Below are 16138 nucleotides of genomic sequence, written 5' to 3'. Positions count from 1 at the left end.
TTCTGGTTTCATTTTTCACGCTTTACAGGAGTGATACCCAAATATATTTTGTATTTGAACAGCTATATGTTACTTGAGAGCAAACCTGTTCCCCCTGAGACCATTAAAAGTTCAGAGTTGTGGGGAATAACTCAGGAATGACATTTAGTCCTTCAATAATAAGGTAAAGAAATTGCACTAAGATGGATAAAAATAACTTTTACAAAGTCAAATAAATGGCTGTGGCATTGCGCAGGTGGTTTTGGCCAATGTGGCAAATTCTCCATCCAGAAAACATACTGATTTTTTTTAAAAAATCTTGGAGACATTTTAAGGAATTATATAACAAGGTTTCAGTTTTCACAGCACACTATTTCAGCATAATTTCTGTAAGGTTCCCTTCACAATTTATTTTTGCAAGAATTCATTTTACCATAAAAATATTACAAAGAGGAGGTGTCTCTCTGATATGTTTGGGGAGTTGTTTATTCCACTGTACAATTGCTTATGAAGTCATCTAGGGATCATCACATATAACAGCAATGCAAAAACTTTTAAAATGGGTAAACTACATGCCATTGGTGAAGAGAAAGAGGTAAAAATCAGATTTGGTGACAAATATGAGACTGTTCTCTTGTTTTGTGGTCTGTTTTATTTTTATACCATTTATTGCTTGATCTGTGTCTGCTGTTTCAAATTATGCTAATTTAATTAAGCAGAGCTGTTCTGTCAGAAATCAGAGGGTCCTCAGCCTTTCTCACAAACATTAGACCTAAAATAACTGAAGATAGAATGAGGATAGTAGGATTAAAAAAAAAAAAATACTCTCATGGATAATTTTCCTTTAGTGAGATGTTTTGGTCATTACTATATTATAACACTAACCGTACGGAGATACCTTCATGAGAAATTTGCTCTTGTGAAGACTTGAACAAATGTATTCAGTGCTCATGTCTGGTCAGGGTGTGGTAGAAGAGCCAACTGGAGAAATGCTCCAACCAGATTGGGAACTATGCAAAAATGCACCTTATATATTTTTTATTCAATACCTCTGTAATAAGAGGAGTCACCCAACGCATGAAATCTCTAGACTACTCCCTTTTCTCTCTGAGGAAATTCAGTCTATGTATCTCATCTGATCACTAAACTATGAAGCATCCTGACAAACTGGGCAGAGAAAGAGGCTCCTAGTCTCTTCTGTTAACTACATCTTATTTTGAACAGACTAATTGAAGCTTTATTAACTGAAAGGAAGACAGAGCAGTTAGATGACAACTAGGACGTTGGCCTGGGAAGCATGAGATATGACTTTTAATGTTTGCCTCCCCAGCCATAGTAAAGATTTGAACTTCTCTACTTCTTGTTAAACTGTTCCAGTCATTAAAAGCTTGTGTGTCTGCCTTTGGCATGTCTTGTGGGAAAACTGCCATAGGCATCTGGGTCTGAAAGAGGCTCAGGGTGATGAACCCAAACCTTCAAATGGAGAAGAGGGGTTCAGAAGGGAAAACTCTTCTTGGTCTTTTCCATGGTCCATGAATCTCCCTACCAACACTGTCTGTCCCACCCATACTTTTCCAGGCACTGCACAATAAGTTCTGATTAGAAATACACTGTAGGTTTTTCTAATGCTAACACAGATCCCAGAAAAGTGCCGTCTTTTTCTGTGTTGGTTCATGATACCCATATGTTGTTTAATTGATACAGAATGTCTGTGCCTTTCCAGTACTATTTTCAAAAAGAGGCGCTGAAGGCAAATCTGCCACTTGTTATGCTGCTTGTTTTATGGATAGGCAAAGTTAGGGTTACTGGAAATGTGCCTGAAGCATTCAGATTTTGTGCCTCACTTAGTTTCCAAAAGGATAAGGAGATTGTCAAGGAGGAACAGAGCTATGGAAACACAACTTTGGCTTTTGCAGTGCTCTCAAGGAAGATACAGCAAGAAGCCAAACAAGTCAAGGATGATAATGGGTTACTTGTAGCAACTTACACTTCCCCTTGTCAAGAGCACTCCAAACCAAACTCTTGACTGATCACAGCTGCTTCTTCTTGGACAATCTCCTAAACACGGAAGCATCTATTCAGGAACTACCCAGACAGCACCAGCCCAGCTCAACACATCCACACCCATGTGGCCCTGTGCAGTCAGATTTCAGACATAAAGCTGTGTCCTTGCCAGCTGGTTATTCTTGACAGTGAAGATAATGGTCAGGGTTGCAGAACCAGCACTACACAGTTTGCTAACATGGGACTCTCCGTCCTACCCTGCAACTCAGTGTGGGCACCTGCCAGAGTGGGGTGCTGGGAGCTGACCCCACCTGAAGAAATACAGTGGTGGTTCTTGGTGTGGGAGACAAGCTCAACAAACAGCTTGGATGAAAGGCACACTGTCCCATGTTCTCTGTCAGCCCAAGCATTACACCGATTTACATGTTGTGTGGACAGAGAGAGGTATTTAAAAGGTAAGATTGACACTAATCCTGAGGCTTTTAAGACTGAATGCTGTCAAAGATACTTTAAACTTTACACTTTAATTCTCATATTCTCATCTATCATTTACAGTTGAACTTGATGATCTTAAAAGTCTTTTCCAACCTAAATGGTTCTATGATTCTATGTTCCCTGATAATGAAATCTATATGTTACATATCAAAAGGTTGTGTTAGAAAAAATGTTGTACTGGGAGACACTATAGAAGTCTTTCAAGCTCATCAAACTTGCCAAGGCCGTTTAAACATTACCAATGAGCATTTTTGGGAGAAGAAAACCAGAGATACTGAAGAGCTTATTAACCTACCAGAACAAAAACCTAATGTCTGGAAGTTAAGCCCAAATCCAGCTAGAATTTAGGTACTGTTCCTTTCAGTAAGGAACTGGAATTTAGAAACCACAATCAAAGAGCAGGCAATTTTCCTTTTCCTGCCATCTCCAGATCACATCCAGATGCCCTCCTGTGATCTGTTATGTCTGAATAAAATGACTGGTCTCGATGCAGGGACAGGAAAGAGAAATCTAGTTTATTGTGTATGAGATGTCTCACAGGGCAATGGAAAAAAAACCAGTGGTCCCGATCCACACAGCTGCAGTCTTGGTGGCTTTAGGTGTCTGGAGCGAGGTGCAACCTTGGGAGGAAACTATGACAGCCCAGCTCCAGTCAGGCGTGGTGATGGGCATGGCTATGTAACGGTGCCCAAAGCAGAGATACTCGAGCCGACACTCAGCCTTGCTGAGAAAAAGTTGGTAGCTCTCTGGCTGCCTGGGTCACTGTGCCATATTTACATCGGTTCAGGGTTCAAGTTAGTACTTTTGGGCTGTGCTGCACTCATGTACCTGGTGATTAGCTTCTTTAGAATGGTCTTCAAAATCCCCCTATACTTAAAAAAAATATGAAAAAGTAAAACTAAGCTTGAATTTATATTGTTTATGCAATGTAAATAGAGACTGGAAAACCAATTCATGCAGCAATAATTGAGAGTCATCTGATTATATTTTATATTCAGTTGACAGACTGAATTTCACCCACAACTGTATATGCTTTTTTAGAGATGGGACAAGTAATGATGGGCAAAGGGAGAAAGAGGCTGGAGGCTTTTGCTACCAGTGGAGCTCAGAATCATTCTCCTCTCTTGACAATGTTGTACAGGCAGTGAATGCACACAGAGCATGCATTTTAACTAGGAGAGGGCTGTATCCTTGGCTCAGTAAATTCATATCTGATTTTCTTTTTAATGCAAACTGCAGTGTATGCCTAAGAGATTAATTAAAAAGATGAAGTAGTTTTAGTATCCATTCGGGAATTGCTACATTAATCATTGATTTTCATTTACATTACAAAAAGAAATTATCTAAGAGGTCTGACTTTAGGCACTCAGAATTCCATATATTTGCTGCTAACAGTCTAATAAAAAGATAAAAATTGCTTATTTTGTTTTGCTGCTGTCCCACACCAGTCTGTTTCTTCAAGGCAGTACCTGGTTAATATACTTAACACTTTCTATTTAAGTCAAAATTTTAGTGCTACTTAGCTTTTGAAATCAAATATTCAGAGAGTTGACCTGTTCTTCTGGGCAAAATGACTGCTTCAGATGCCTCTTTTAAAATATTAATGCAAATTTAAGATTTTGTTATAATTATGTCTTTAGTCTGAACTTTTGATTCTAATTAAAAAACCTTAATCTGTCAGAAAAATCTGTCTATACCTTCAGAATCATCATAAAACAGGAATATTTCATACCTCAATATTGTTTTCCAGTAATTCAAATAGGAAGCAGCGTTGTTTTTAATGACAATATCCCAAAAATTTATGTTAATGTCCTGTTCGTAGGAATTCATTAATGGTAGTTTCTCATATTAATCACCAATGGGTTTTATCTGAAATCAAGTTTTCCATGAAAGTTGTCCATCTTGTATTCCACTGAATTGAGGGAAAGTGAAAAAAAACCAATGTGTCCACTGTAGCCACACTCAGTGAGGTTTTATATCATGTTTTCAACAAAAACTGGTGCCAACCACTAGTTTTAAACAGCTTCTCCTACAATGTGTATGAAAGGAAGGGTGCTAGGAGAGATTGAATGTGGTAGTTACTTCTCCTGCTGCCTTGTTTTGTATTCAGAATAATTGTTGTTGCTATGTATTTATTAATTCCTTTACCTACCAATTTTCTGTGACTGTCCCTACAAGGTTGTTTCAAAGCCAGGGGGGTAGGTGTGGAGAAATATCTTCCAGAAACCTGACATGATGTTTGTAGTTCATAGCTTAAAGAAACAAACATTGTGAAATGGGCTGTGAAAATCTCTCCAGTAAAAAGGGAGTAAGCATTTTAACATATCTTTATGTATCTGTTAAGGTGGGGATAACTGTCAGTCACCCTCATACATACTCAAAGATTTTCCTAGTAGCTATTCACAGAAACAACATCAACAGCTGTGAGATTTTTATGGACAGGAGACTATCACTCAAATTCTAGGAACAGGAATTCTCTCTGCATATGTAGAGCTGGTATTAAACTCGTGATGTTCAGCCATGGACCCTTCTGCCCTCAAATGTGGAAACAGACACCAGGGCGCTCTGCCTCCCAGAAACTGTCGCTCTCAGGGGAAGTTTTGAGCATTACATTAAGAATTCAGGTTTTCTCTTGCCTCCTTTCTCTCTTGGGTTCTATGAATCATAAAATCATTAAAAAAAAAAAATCATTTTGTAAGGGAGCTCTGAAGGTTTCAAAGCCAGGCCAGGTTTTAAGCTAGGTCAGGTTGTTTAAAGCCACGTCTGATCAGCTTTTGAGTATCTCTTCGGATGGAGCTTTCGCAACCTCTCTGGGCAACTGGCTTTGGTGTTTAACCACATTCATTGTGAACATGTGTTTCAATATATGCAGTTGAAATTTCTCTTGTTATAACTTGTGTCCAATGCCTCTCACCCTATTAGGGAAGAGACCTTCTTTGTGCAGCTATGAGAAGAGCATGGCTCTACTTTTTCAGCAGCTAGGTGCCCTGAAGCCTCCTCTCCTCCAGGCTGAACCACCTCAGATCCCTCAGCCTCTCCTCACAGGTCAAGCGCTCCAGCCCCAACCAGCCTGGGGAGCTTTTGTTGAACTTGCTCTAGTTTGTTGATGTTTCTTGTACCTTATAGCCCACAAATGAACCCAGTAGGACAGCTACAACCCCATAACTACCAAAAAGAGGTGAAGAGTCGTTCCCTCAACCTGCTAGCTGCAGTCTTGCTAATACCTATGAGAATGGCCACAGAGGCTGCTGACTCAAGGATCAACTTGTCCATCAAGACAACAATTCACAGGTCCTCTTCTGCAAAGTGTTTTCTAGCCAGCCAATGAAGAGTCTGTACTGTTGCATAGGATTATTCCATTCCAGGGGCTTTCCATTTGTCACTGCTGAACTTCATGAAGTTCCACCAGTCCAATTTTCTATCTTGTTTTGGTCTCTTAAACTAGCAGTTTTGCCCTTCAGTGTGTCAGCTGCTATCTCCATTTTGTGCCATTCACTATCTTGTTGATTGTGCATGCCACTACATTGTCCAGGTAAAGACACTGAATAGTATTGGCCCCAATATGAGTCACTCAGGAACACCAGTCATTACCAGCCACTTGGTAGACTTTAAGTGATTTATCACTACTTTTGAAACCTGAAGGCTCATCCAGTTACTTACCCATCTTGTAGCCTCCCCATCCAGTCTACACCTGCTGAGCTTGGCTACAAGGAATTTTGCATCCTTCCACATAGTGAAGACTGGCTTCAAGAGGAAGAATGGAAATTGCTTACTTCCTCCTTTAATTTCTCCTGTTCCTTTCTGTCTTTACTGCAGATCTCTCACTGTGGGTGAGTGTTGTAGCCTCTCATGCTTATATAAAAGGTGAGTGGCAACATAGATCTGTGCTATAATTTTTGAATGAAAGAGACTGTAATTCTATGCTGTTGCTGTGAACCCAGGGAGGTCTAAGTATTCCTACTGTAGTAAAGACATCTGCTCGCTGTGCTATATTTGAGCTGGCATTGAGGCTCTCCCACGCACTGAAAGTGGCTTTGATGCAGAGGCATTTTCTCTCTCTGATAATTTATGACTGTGCATGGATTCCTACTGTGCCTAAAAACATGCTGGGCAACGTGTTTTTTGTCCCCTTGTCCCCAGCACATTCTCAGTTCTCCTTCAGACCTCTTCCTTCTCTGATATCAGAGATAGATGTGGGAATATACCCTTGGAATGTGGACTTTGTGCTACAACACAAGTGGAGACCTCAGTGATTTCCCTAAGGAAAGTGTTTATTTTAACAGGCTCCCCAACAGAGGACTACCACAATGTAGTAGTTTGAGATTTGACCACCTAAATTGGAGAACTGCCTGGAAGCAGATCCTGTATGTTCCCTTTTCCCCTGCATCTGGGTTTTATTTCCACAGGAGGAAGAAGGAGTGAGATGGGAGGGAAAGAGTGTGATACACACCCCAGTCAGAAAGCCAGTATGCATGCCAAGATGGACTGCTGCAGGTACAGCTAATATTGGGCAAAGGGATGTTCTGAAGATAATGTCATGTTTTGTTTTCCATCAGCAGCCTCAGTTTTGGCACAGAACTTTACATAAAAGATGTGGTCCTCTTGCTGGAGACTGCTGCTGTAGCTATCAATCCAGTATTTATGCAGTTATGAACGAGTTATGAAACTTGTTCTCAGCAGCTGGAGAGAGATCAAGTTTTGTATCTTTATGTTCTACCACGTTTTTCCACATCTTTTCAAAATAGACAATGATCCATACTCTACAAGTTCTTGAGGTGACTGTTAGTCCTGTCTCCTTGTAAATCTTAATTGTAATGTACAATGTAGAGAGTATCTTTTGTGTTGTCTATTAGATGTGTATATACCAGTCTGTGTCCTGTCTGGGCAGCAGGAGAAGAGAAACTTCTCAAACAATTATTAAAAACTGTAGAAAGAGGAACATCTTAAGCTCTACTTCCTTGAAGACAGCATCACCTAATATTTCACTTGGTTGAGATTACTGTCTCTGCTTTGAATTTACTTTCCTGCTAACACTCAGTGCCTCTAAAACACTTTTAAAGGAGTTCTTTGTTATTCTAAAAAGATGTCAGGGTAGGACATCTCCTGTTTGATATAGTAAATAAGCCAACAGTCAGGACAAACACACATGGGATGGTATAAAGCTGAATTCAGGTTCTCCGTCTGCCCAAGTTTACACTCTACTGTACCCCACCAGACTGTGCAGTAATCTTCAGGTGGCAGGAGAAAGGTGGCTCCAACAGTATTGCCTATTGAAGGTACTGTACTTTGCATGTAAAACTGTAAGAGAAATTCCTTTTACGAAATGGTAAATTACACCAAATGGAGGAAATTTAGGTTATTTCAATTCCTATTTTAATATAAGCCAGTAATTTTATTGTAAAAGATGGCTTCTAATTAGGTCATGTAAAGTGGAATTTTCAGAAGGATTTAAGACACGCTGTTGCAGGATGTTCTATGGCACTGGCTTGTGTGATTAAGATGGAGAAAGGAACTTGAACTAGGATTTCCCATTTTGGTGCTCATCCACCGTGATCTTAGGGACTACATAGGGGCATCAAATTTTCCACTGAGATATGGTTAAAATAAAATATCAGGCCCTATTCACAGGGGAGATAAAGAACTGGTTTCAGCTAAGTGTTGTGCAACTCTATCCTGCCAAGGTTTTGCTGGTCTGCATGTACCCACTGTGATGAACTTAAAATAACTGTGAAAATTCAATAGCAGAAATTGATGTGCTGAAGAAATTTTACCTTGTAGGGGGGGAGAGAAGAGGATCTGAAACCACAATTTAGGCCCCAAATTGGGTTGTTAGACCTCCAGAAAAACCTCTCTTCCAATCTTTGTTTTATGTAGAGGAGCCAATATGACTGATGACTGTTTATGTTTCCTCTACCGCTGAGAATGCACATATATAACACCCTTCAAATCACCAACATGCTGCTGCACTTACTGAATGTAGATTGCAATTATTTCAATAATTAAACCATGGAATTATTAAATGACTTGAGAGAATCCAGTAGGAATATTGAAATTTTAATGCCTTAGGATAGAAATCTCTCTTAAATAAGAATGTAAAATAGCGATAGTTGTGCTCACAAATTCAAGATGTGCAAGTCAAAAAGACTGAGTGTAGAACAGTTTGAAAAGGAAAAAGACAGACTTTGTTTTTATCTAATTTACTTTCAAAGCCTGGGCTTTTGGGCACACTACACTGTACTCAGCCTGATTTACTTTTATTATTTTTGTTGCTGCTTTTGTTATGTCAGTTTTTTCTGTGGGTGCTTTTTTCCCTTTTTGTTTGCTGGTTTGTGTTGGTTTTTTTTTTTTTTTTTTTTTAATAATGATTTGTTGTATATTTCTTGTTCTTAAAGGTGATTTAGAAAAAAATTACAGGCTACAAATGTAATCATGAGGCTGGCAGTCAGGTTATTCTGACTAGATATTCCTCCCTGTGTGTTTCTTTTCTAAATCAGGTTTAATGCTGGCTTTTGCAGCACAGTCTACCAATCAAACAGAAAGTCACAGTGTACTTTTTGATGTGACCACACACTCTTAACTTTCTCTTTCTTTTTTTTTCTTTGACATAAAGAACCCTTTGGTGGAAGCTATTCTATAATGCTACTTGTTGCTTTGCTTTTCTTCCAGTTACACTCACAGATAAAAGAACATTATGACGAAGAATCAGTGTTGCTCTAACTTTGTTTCCTTCATGTCATGAACAGGATTGTAGTGTAAAGTTCAAAGAAGCACTGAAGAACAGCGAAAGATTGATATTTGTCATGTTTTCACAAGGTGGATGTAACTGAGGAAAAGTGATTTTGAAACCACAGAAGGGAAATATGTGTGTTGCATATGCTATCGGATACTCTCAGCTGGTGAGGGGAATGTGTGACACAGCTCTATGCCTGAAAGCAGTGTTTTTCATTCATTCTTTTTGTTTAGCAAACTGACCATTCCACAGGAAGAATTGCTGTGATTTCAACAAGTTCAGGGGTACGAAAAGTCAGACACTGGTCTGACAGCCAAAGAGGGGGTCTTGGTGCTCCTTTATACCCCACCAGCTGCATGGCACAGATGCTGCTTTTCTCATAAGAGTGAGCTCAGCCCAAATGCCATTTCTGGGCTTCTTCAAGTTCTTGTTCTATGGGAAAAGTGGAAAAAATGGAGGAATTTAGGAAAGGCATTTTTCAGCCCTATGCAGCTTCATTCTTGCAGCTTTCCTTCAACCTCTGCCTATTTTACATAATGTCCATTCTTGCTGCATGTCTCATTTAGCCTCTGGACTAAATGGAGTGCATAATAGTTCAAGCCAGTTGAAGATTGTTCCTTCATGCAATAAAACTGCAATTGTTTCATTTGCCATGAATGATAAGCAGGAACATCTGCAAGTCAAACATCCTTTATTTTTTTTCTCTGTTACACAATGATTCATAACAACAATTTAATTTGGTATTATATTAAAAGATTTTAATTTATCCACATTGAAGTCCATTTCTAGTCTCTCTTTCCCATTACTTGTATTTATGCTAACAGTGTAATGACAGTCCAACATGGGGCCTTTCATCAAAAACACATAAAAAATAAGGAAACAGTATGAGTTAGGTGATTTCTTCCCAGTGACAGTTTTTGGCTCTTGATTTCTTCCCAGTGACATTTTTTGGCTCTTACGTTGCAGAATGTAAGAACTCTGAAGAGCTATTTTGTTTTTGATTCTGCCTGCAAATGAAGGGATGGAAATACAGACCCATCTCATTTGCTGATAGTGTGGAGGCAGTAAATCAACTCTTTTCTCCCATTTTGCCTTTTCCCAGAAAGGACTAATCTGTCTTCTCCATTTAAATCCTCCTTAATCTGAAGGCACTCCCATGCACCCCTAATTACACTAACTCCATGTATTCCTGCTGAGCTGGCTCTTCCCTGCAACATTTTCTTTTCACTCTGTTCTCAGATTCTCAGATGCTTTTTTTTTTTTCCTTGAATGTGCTGTATTTTCAGGCAAGGTCGGAGGACGATGTCGTGCTTCGGAGCCAGCACCGCTTCGGCAAGCTCCCAGGAAGCATGTCTCCTCCTGGCACACTCACCTGCACAGCTCACAGCAAGGCATTTGCCTCCTCGCTGCTGCCACAACTGAACACCGATGCTCTTGCTGCTTCCAGGATTTTTTTTTTTTTTTTTTTTTAATTGTGCAGCATTGGCAGCTCTCCAAAAGGCTGTTAAATGGAGCTGCTCTCTCCTCATCTGGCCGACACGAGGAGATGTGCTGAGTTTGGCTCAGCTGGAAGCGGTTCTTTCCATGTCTTTTGAGGTACTTCCACAAAGCCTGGGGCTTGTTCATTAGGAAAGTGTTACGGCTTGTAGGCACAGTTAATTAGCACTTATGAATAAAAGAAAAGTAGGAAGGAAAATTAGAGGAATAAGAACAACAAAACTGAACTGGAAGAAAAACAATATAGGTCTATAAGAACAAAGCATTCAGAAAAAAACATAAAAAATATATTGATGCTGTAGGTTTTACAGTGATTTTTCATTCCCAGTCTATCACAAAGCAAATACTATGTGGCATGTGGTTCAGTTGAACCAGCACACACATAGGTATGTCTGTCTGTCAGACAGGTTCCTCTCTGCTGCTAAACAGCCAGGAACAGAAGAGTACTTCAACAGGGAGAATAAAGTAACTGTGTGTGTGGGCGTCATCGATGCTATCATTAAATTTTTAACAACCAGCCGAACAAGAGCCGCTAGTCTCGCTTTACTTTCCTCCCTGTGGCTGCAACTCATTGTTAGATTTTTTCTGCACAACTGTATTACGAAAAGCCTAAAGGCAAGAACTGTGCTGCAGAAGTGACAGGTTGCCCTCTAGATGGCTAAATCTAGGCATCAAAAATCTTCCTGGAAGAAAGCTATAGTCTTTCAGACGATCCACTGAGTACAGGAGGATAAATACATTTCAAGCCTTGCTGCTAGAAGGTAAAAAATTGGGTGTAGCTTGTAATTAAAGATTATACTGTGCTATGAAAAATACACAAATGAGCTGAATAAAGGCTAAGCATCACTTTGAGTATAACTGACATTTTGAGCCTTTTGAGTGCTTAAGTTTACAATTCTGCTCATACTCCTTTAAGAAGGGATTTTGTTTCCATGATTGTATACACACATGATCAGTAGGCTCAGCACAGCCAATGCATCCTATTTATCCATTAATCAATGCACACATTTTACATTGTCTAAGAGAATGAATCAGTGATCAGAAGAAACCTGCATCAGCTAGCATGGCATTTCAATGCTTCCAGGATAAATCAGGGCAGAAAGAACAAGGAGTTGTAGCAAACTTTGATCTTCCTGTCAGAACAAAAAGCTGTGGCTCTCTTCTATCTTTTTTATTTCCTTTGACTCTGAATAGTGCCAGCGAGTCATTTCAGGGAAGAAAAGCTGCCCATGAGCCAGATATTGGCCACTATTGTTTCTTTCTATCTATCTGCTTATGCTGGCGTTCACACCCTCCCCACATGCATAAATATCTTGTGCTATTCCTTAACAGCAACAGTGATGTCCCAAGACACATTAGCTTGGAATAACTATTTCCAGTTTGTGCCCTAGCTATCAGGGGTGATATTTTTTCCCCAAATACTGTATTTTATGGCAAATCTGTGTAGTTCCAAAATTTCCTGTCAAAACATGCCTTGTCAGTAGGCTGTCAGGTAAGGAGGGGAATCATGATTCTCATTTTATCATTATGTTGAAGAGGAAAAAACAACCATGATCTTGTATGACAAATCAGATGATCCAGGACTGAGTGATAGGAAACAAACATCAGTCTGGGACTGAAATAATTGGAGAGCCAAAGGTTTTCTTTGCTGGCAGAAATAATTCAGTGAAGATAAAGGCCTTGTTCTCTCTTTCCTTGCTTGCATTTCTTTGCCCCAAAGCTTGTCAAATAAATTAAATCAAATATAGTTCATAGCTTTCCTTTCACAAAATTCACTTCATAAATAGTCTGTGGATATTCTTGTATCATGCCAGCTCTATAATTAGGAAGGGAAATGGATATTTCATGTAAATTTCATCAAATAAAATCTTCAATGAGTAGCACTCTAGCTATAACATGAGCCAAAAAGTTGCCTTGAGGTTTTTCCCTCTTAATTCTCAGTTTTCATCTGGTTCTTACAAGAATCTCCTGATGCACTGAGAGGTTCAGTGCACCTCCCTATGCCCTGACCCTCCTACAGATCGAGAGCTGCCTTACCCATCAGGAAAGAATATTTTTACTTTCTCCTGTCAATGAAGAGAATCTCATCTTTACACTTGGGCAACAGTCTTCCTAATTATCTCTGAAAGCCTCAGATGCTCCACATCCTGTGTATGGCAGAGACTCCAGCTCCACCACTGCATTTCAATTTCACACACTGATGACTTGTTTTTTAGGCAGCAGTGACAGCACATGAGTGCTAGACAGGTACGGTGACATGACAGAAGCTTCACGTCAGCTTGATGCCCCTCCTCAAATCCTCACTTTGGGAAAGTTCTGATCACGTTTATCTTTCTGAGTTCCAGCAACTATAGACCTGGATGAGGAACTTAACCTGGAGAAAGACTTAAATCTGGGCTTGCAATTAAACTAACACTCAAGGTCTGTAAAAAGAGTCTGATTTTGTATTTTTTTGAAACCAAGCCCAGTGTCAAATTTGGCATGCTTAAGGAAGTGTGTAGGGTGATGAGAACAAGAGACATCAGGAAGAAGGAGAAAGGAGGCATCCCATATCTAGCATGCAGGTGCACGTATATGCACAGCCTGAGAAAAAAAAATCCAGAGGGACAAGCACTCCAGTGAGGACACAGGGGCTGTGGCATTGCTGCAGGACTGGAGAGCTGCTGGGACAGCCTGCAAGGGTGTGTGCCAGCTCTGCAGGTAAGACAGGCAGTGAAGAAGAGATGAGATGCCCTCTGTGCAAAGAAGCAGCTCAGAGGTGCAGAACATTTCCATGGAGAGGTGATGGGCTGGGTGTGGGCTCATGGATCATGACCGGAGGAGAGACCAGTGAGTGTGGCATCACACTGGGAGGATACCACCTCATCTGATCAAGTCGAGCGCAAGCACAAAGACTTCTTTAAACAGCTCAAGCCTCTGTGTCACAGACTCTTATTCTTTGGGGCACTTTAGCCTTTCATCTGTTGGAAGGGCAACACAGCAGGGCACAATTATTGAAGAAGATTTTTGGAGGTGTCAGGGAGAACTTCTTGATACAGGTACTGGGTGGGTCAAGCAGGGCAGTGCTCTCCAGAATCTGCTATTCACTGACAAGGAAGAGTCAACTGGGATCGTAATAGTTGGTGGCAGCCAGGGCTGTAGTGACCACGTAATGGTAGGGTCCAAGATCCTGTGAGGAGTGAGAAAAAATGCAGAACGACTCAGATCCTGAACTCCAGGTGAGCAGACTGCTGCTTGTTCAAGGAATCTGTAGGTGGGATCCCATGGGGCAGCTCTGAAATGATCTCAGGAGAGCTGGCAAGCCTTTAAGGACAGCATCCTCCAAGCACAGGTGGGGTCCACCTTGATATTCTGTGACAGGAGTTATTTTGGCTGAACAGGAGACTCATAGCAGAGCTCCAGCACAGAAAGGCAGCATACAGGAGGTAGAATGGATAGGCTAGAAAAGAAGAGAGTAAATCTAGGAGAGATTTATTGGAAATATTAATTCTCTTTTCTCCAGGAAAGAGTGTATTTACAAGAATCTAGGAAAAAAAGCAAAGAAGTCACATACCAGTCTATCTTCAGGCAGAATTACCTGAAAAATATTTCCTGAGGGAAATCAAGTTCTCTGTAAATGTCTCAAGTCATAGATGACATATGAGAGCTCCTCTAATAATTTGTGGCCTGAGACACCAGGGTGGCAAACCCAGAAAGCTTTCAATAATAATAAAAAAACCTGCCAAACTATCAACACTTGCAAATTAGCTCTTTGAGAAAGGTTTTATAGTTAGCAGGGTGACACAGCCAATTTCTGTTGAAAGAGAGACCTTCTGTGATGATGTCTTTTCAATTTTCCACATGACTTTGAAACTAATCAAACCTGTTTTGCTCCTTCATGAACCTAACAGTTAGAGAAGAAAAAGCCTAAGTAGAAGGATAAACAGCATGGTCATGTATTACTGATAAAGTTGAAAACAAAAAAAATATTCCAAATCTTGAACTTATGGGACAATAACTAATTTCTGGGAAGGAACTTGCCTGAGGCATGGGACTATACAAAAAGTGGGGCAATTCTCAACACAGGTCGATTCATTATAATCATGGAAAATAATGATGGGAGGACTTGGTCTTGTCACTTACTTCATCGTCTGGTTTCCCTTCTATTCCTGAGTACTGATTAGTCCAAGTGTCCCTGTAGTCTGTAATAAGGCTGGATATAGCACTGCTCCTGTAGGCTGTATAATGCAGCTGTTTTTTCCTGAGGTTTCAGAGGCACATGGGCATCGAACTGTCACTTGTGTCTTTGGCAACCTCCCAACAGATATTCATCAGTTTGGAAATAGCCATCTTGTTAATTTTTTAAATTTGTCTGTGTGCAATACTGTATCTGGGGAAATCCTGTACATAGGGAGGTCAAATACATTGAGGTGCCTGAAAATGCTGCTTTAGTCTATTGTTCTGATTTGATTTAATTCAATCCATCCAAAATGTCTCTCTTGTTATGACGAATGCATGGGCTATATTCGGCCAGGAACTGGCAATGACAGAGAGAACAGGTAGGCTGAAGGATGGCAAGTACCAGGCTAGAGGGAATTGGTGGGGGAAGAAGGGAATGATGATTAGAACAAGCTCTGCTTTATGCATTAGGCAACTGGAAATGATAAACAAACTTTCTTTATCAAGCTCTAAGGTTTGAGAGTCTTAAGATGAAGAGCCCTATATTGTTACCCCAGACAGCTAACAGGAACAAACAAGACCCCTAGTCAGCCTCTGAACACAGCAACTGATCCCTATAATGACATTTTGCAATGGTGTTACGGTAGTTGGAGAAAGAAGCTTCCTGAAATTACTTGACACTGGAGCCCTGGCAGGGTGGTAAGGGTGGGTTCCTGTTTCTATCAGCACAAACCAGGTAGGAATACAGCTGAAGGTTCTCTGTGTATTTTATATGCAGCACGTGGGTATCCTGATCAAGCCAAATTTCTTTTCTTCTGAACCAGCAGAGTTATTCTGACAAAATCTGATATTGGAAACTCTGACCGGAGGAATCTGTCCTTAGTACAGCTGGCTTCACATAAAACTGGTATATGACAGGCAAAAGCATGAAAGGACAAAGACAAGGACAAAATGTAATTCTGAGAGAAGAAAGCTAGCTGAAGTTACTAAAACAGACCCAGGGCTCAAAAAGGGCTAGTGGGGTTTGTCCAGTTCCTAGCTTCTCCAAATTTCATGTTAAAAATATTCATTAATGTTTAGATTTTATTGAAGTAGAGAGAAATGTTAATAAGACTGAATATTGAAATTGAGATTGAAATATTGAAAGTCTTTAAAAATATGCTGATTTTTAGTCCTGTGAAACAGAAACTCCTGTCTCCTTCAGCCCCCAGTCACTGAGTTCCTGCATTACGCTGGGAACAAGGTGACGCTCACACTGGTAAAACCAGTTGGAAG

This window comes from Tyto alba, unplaced genomic scaffold (genome assembly GCF_018691265.1).
Source record: "Tyto alba isolate M040663 unplaced genomic scaffold, T.alba_DEE_v4.0 Super-Scaffold_2, whole genome shotgun sequence".
Classification (NCBI taxonomy): Eukaryota; Metazoa; Chordata; class Aves; order Strigiformes; family Tytonidae; genus Tyto; species Tyto alba.
Note: the sequence above shows the minus strand (reverse complement) of the source record.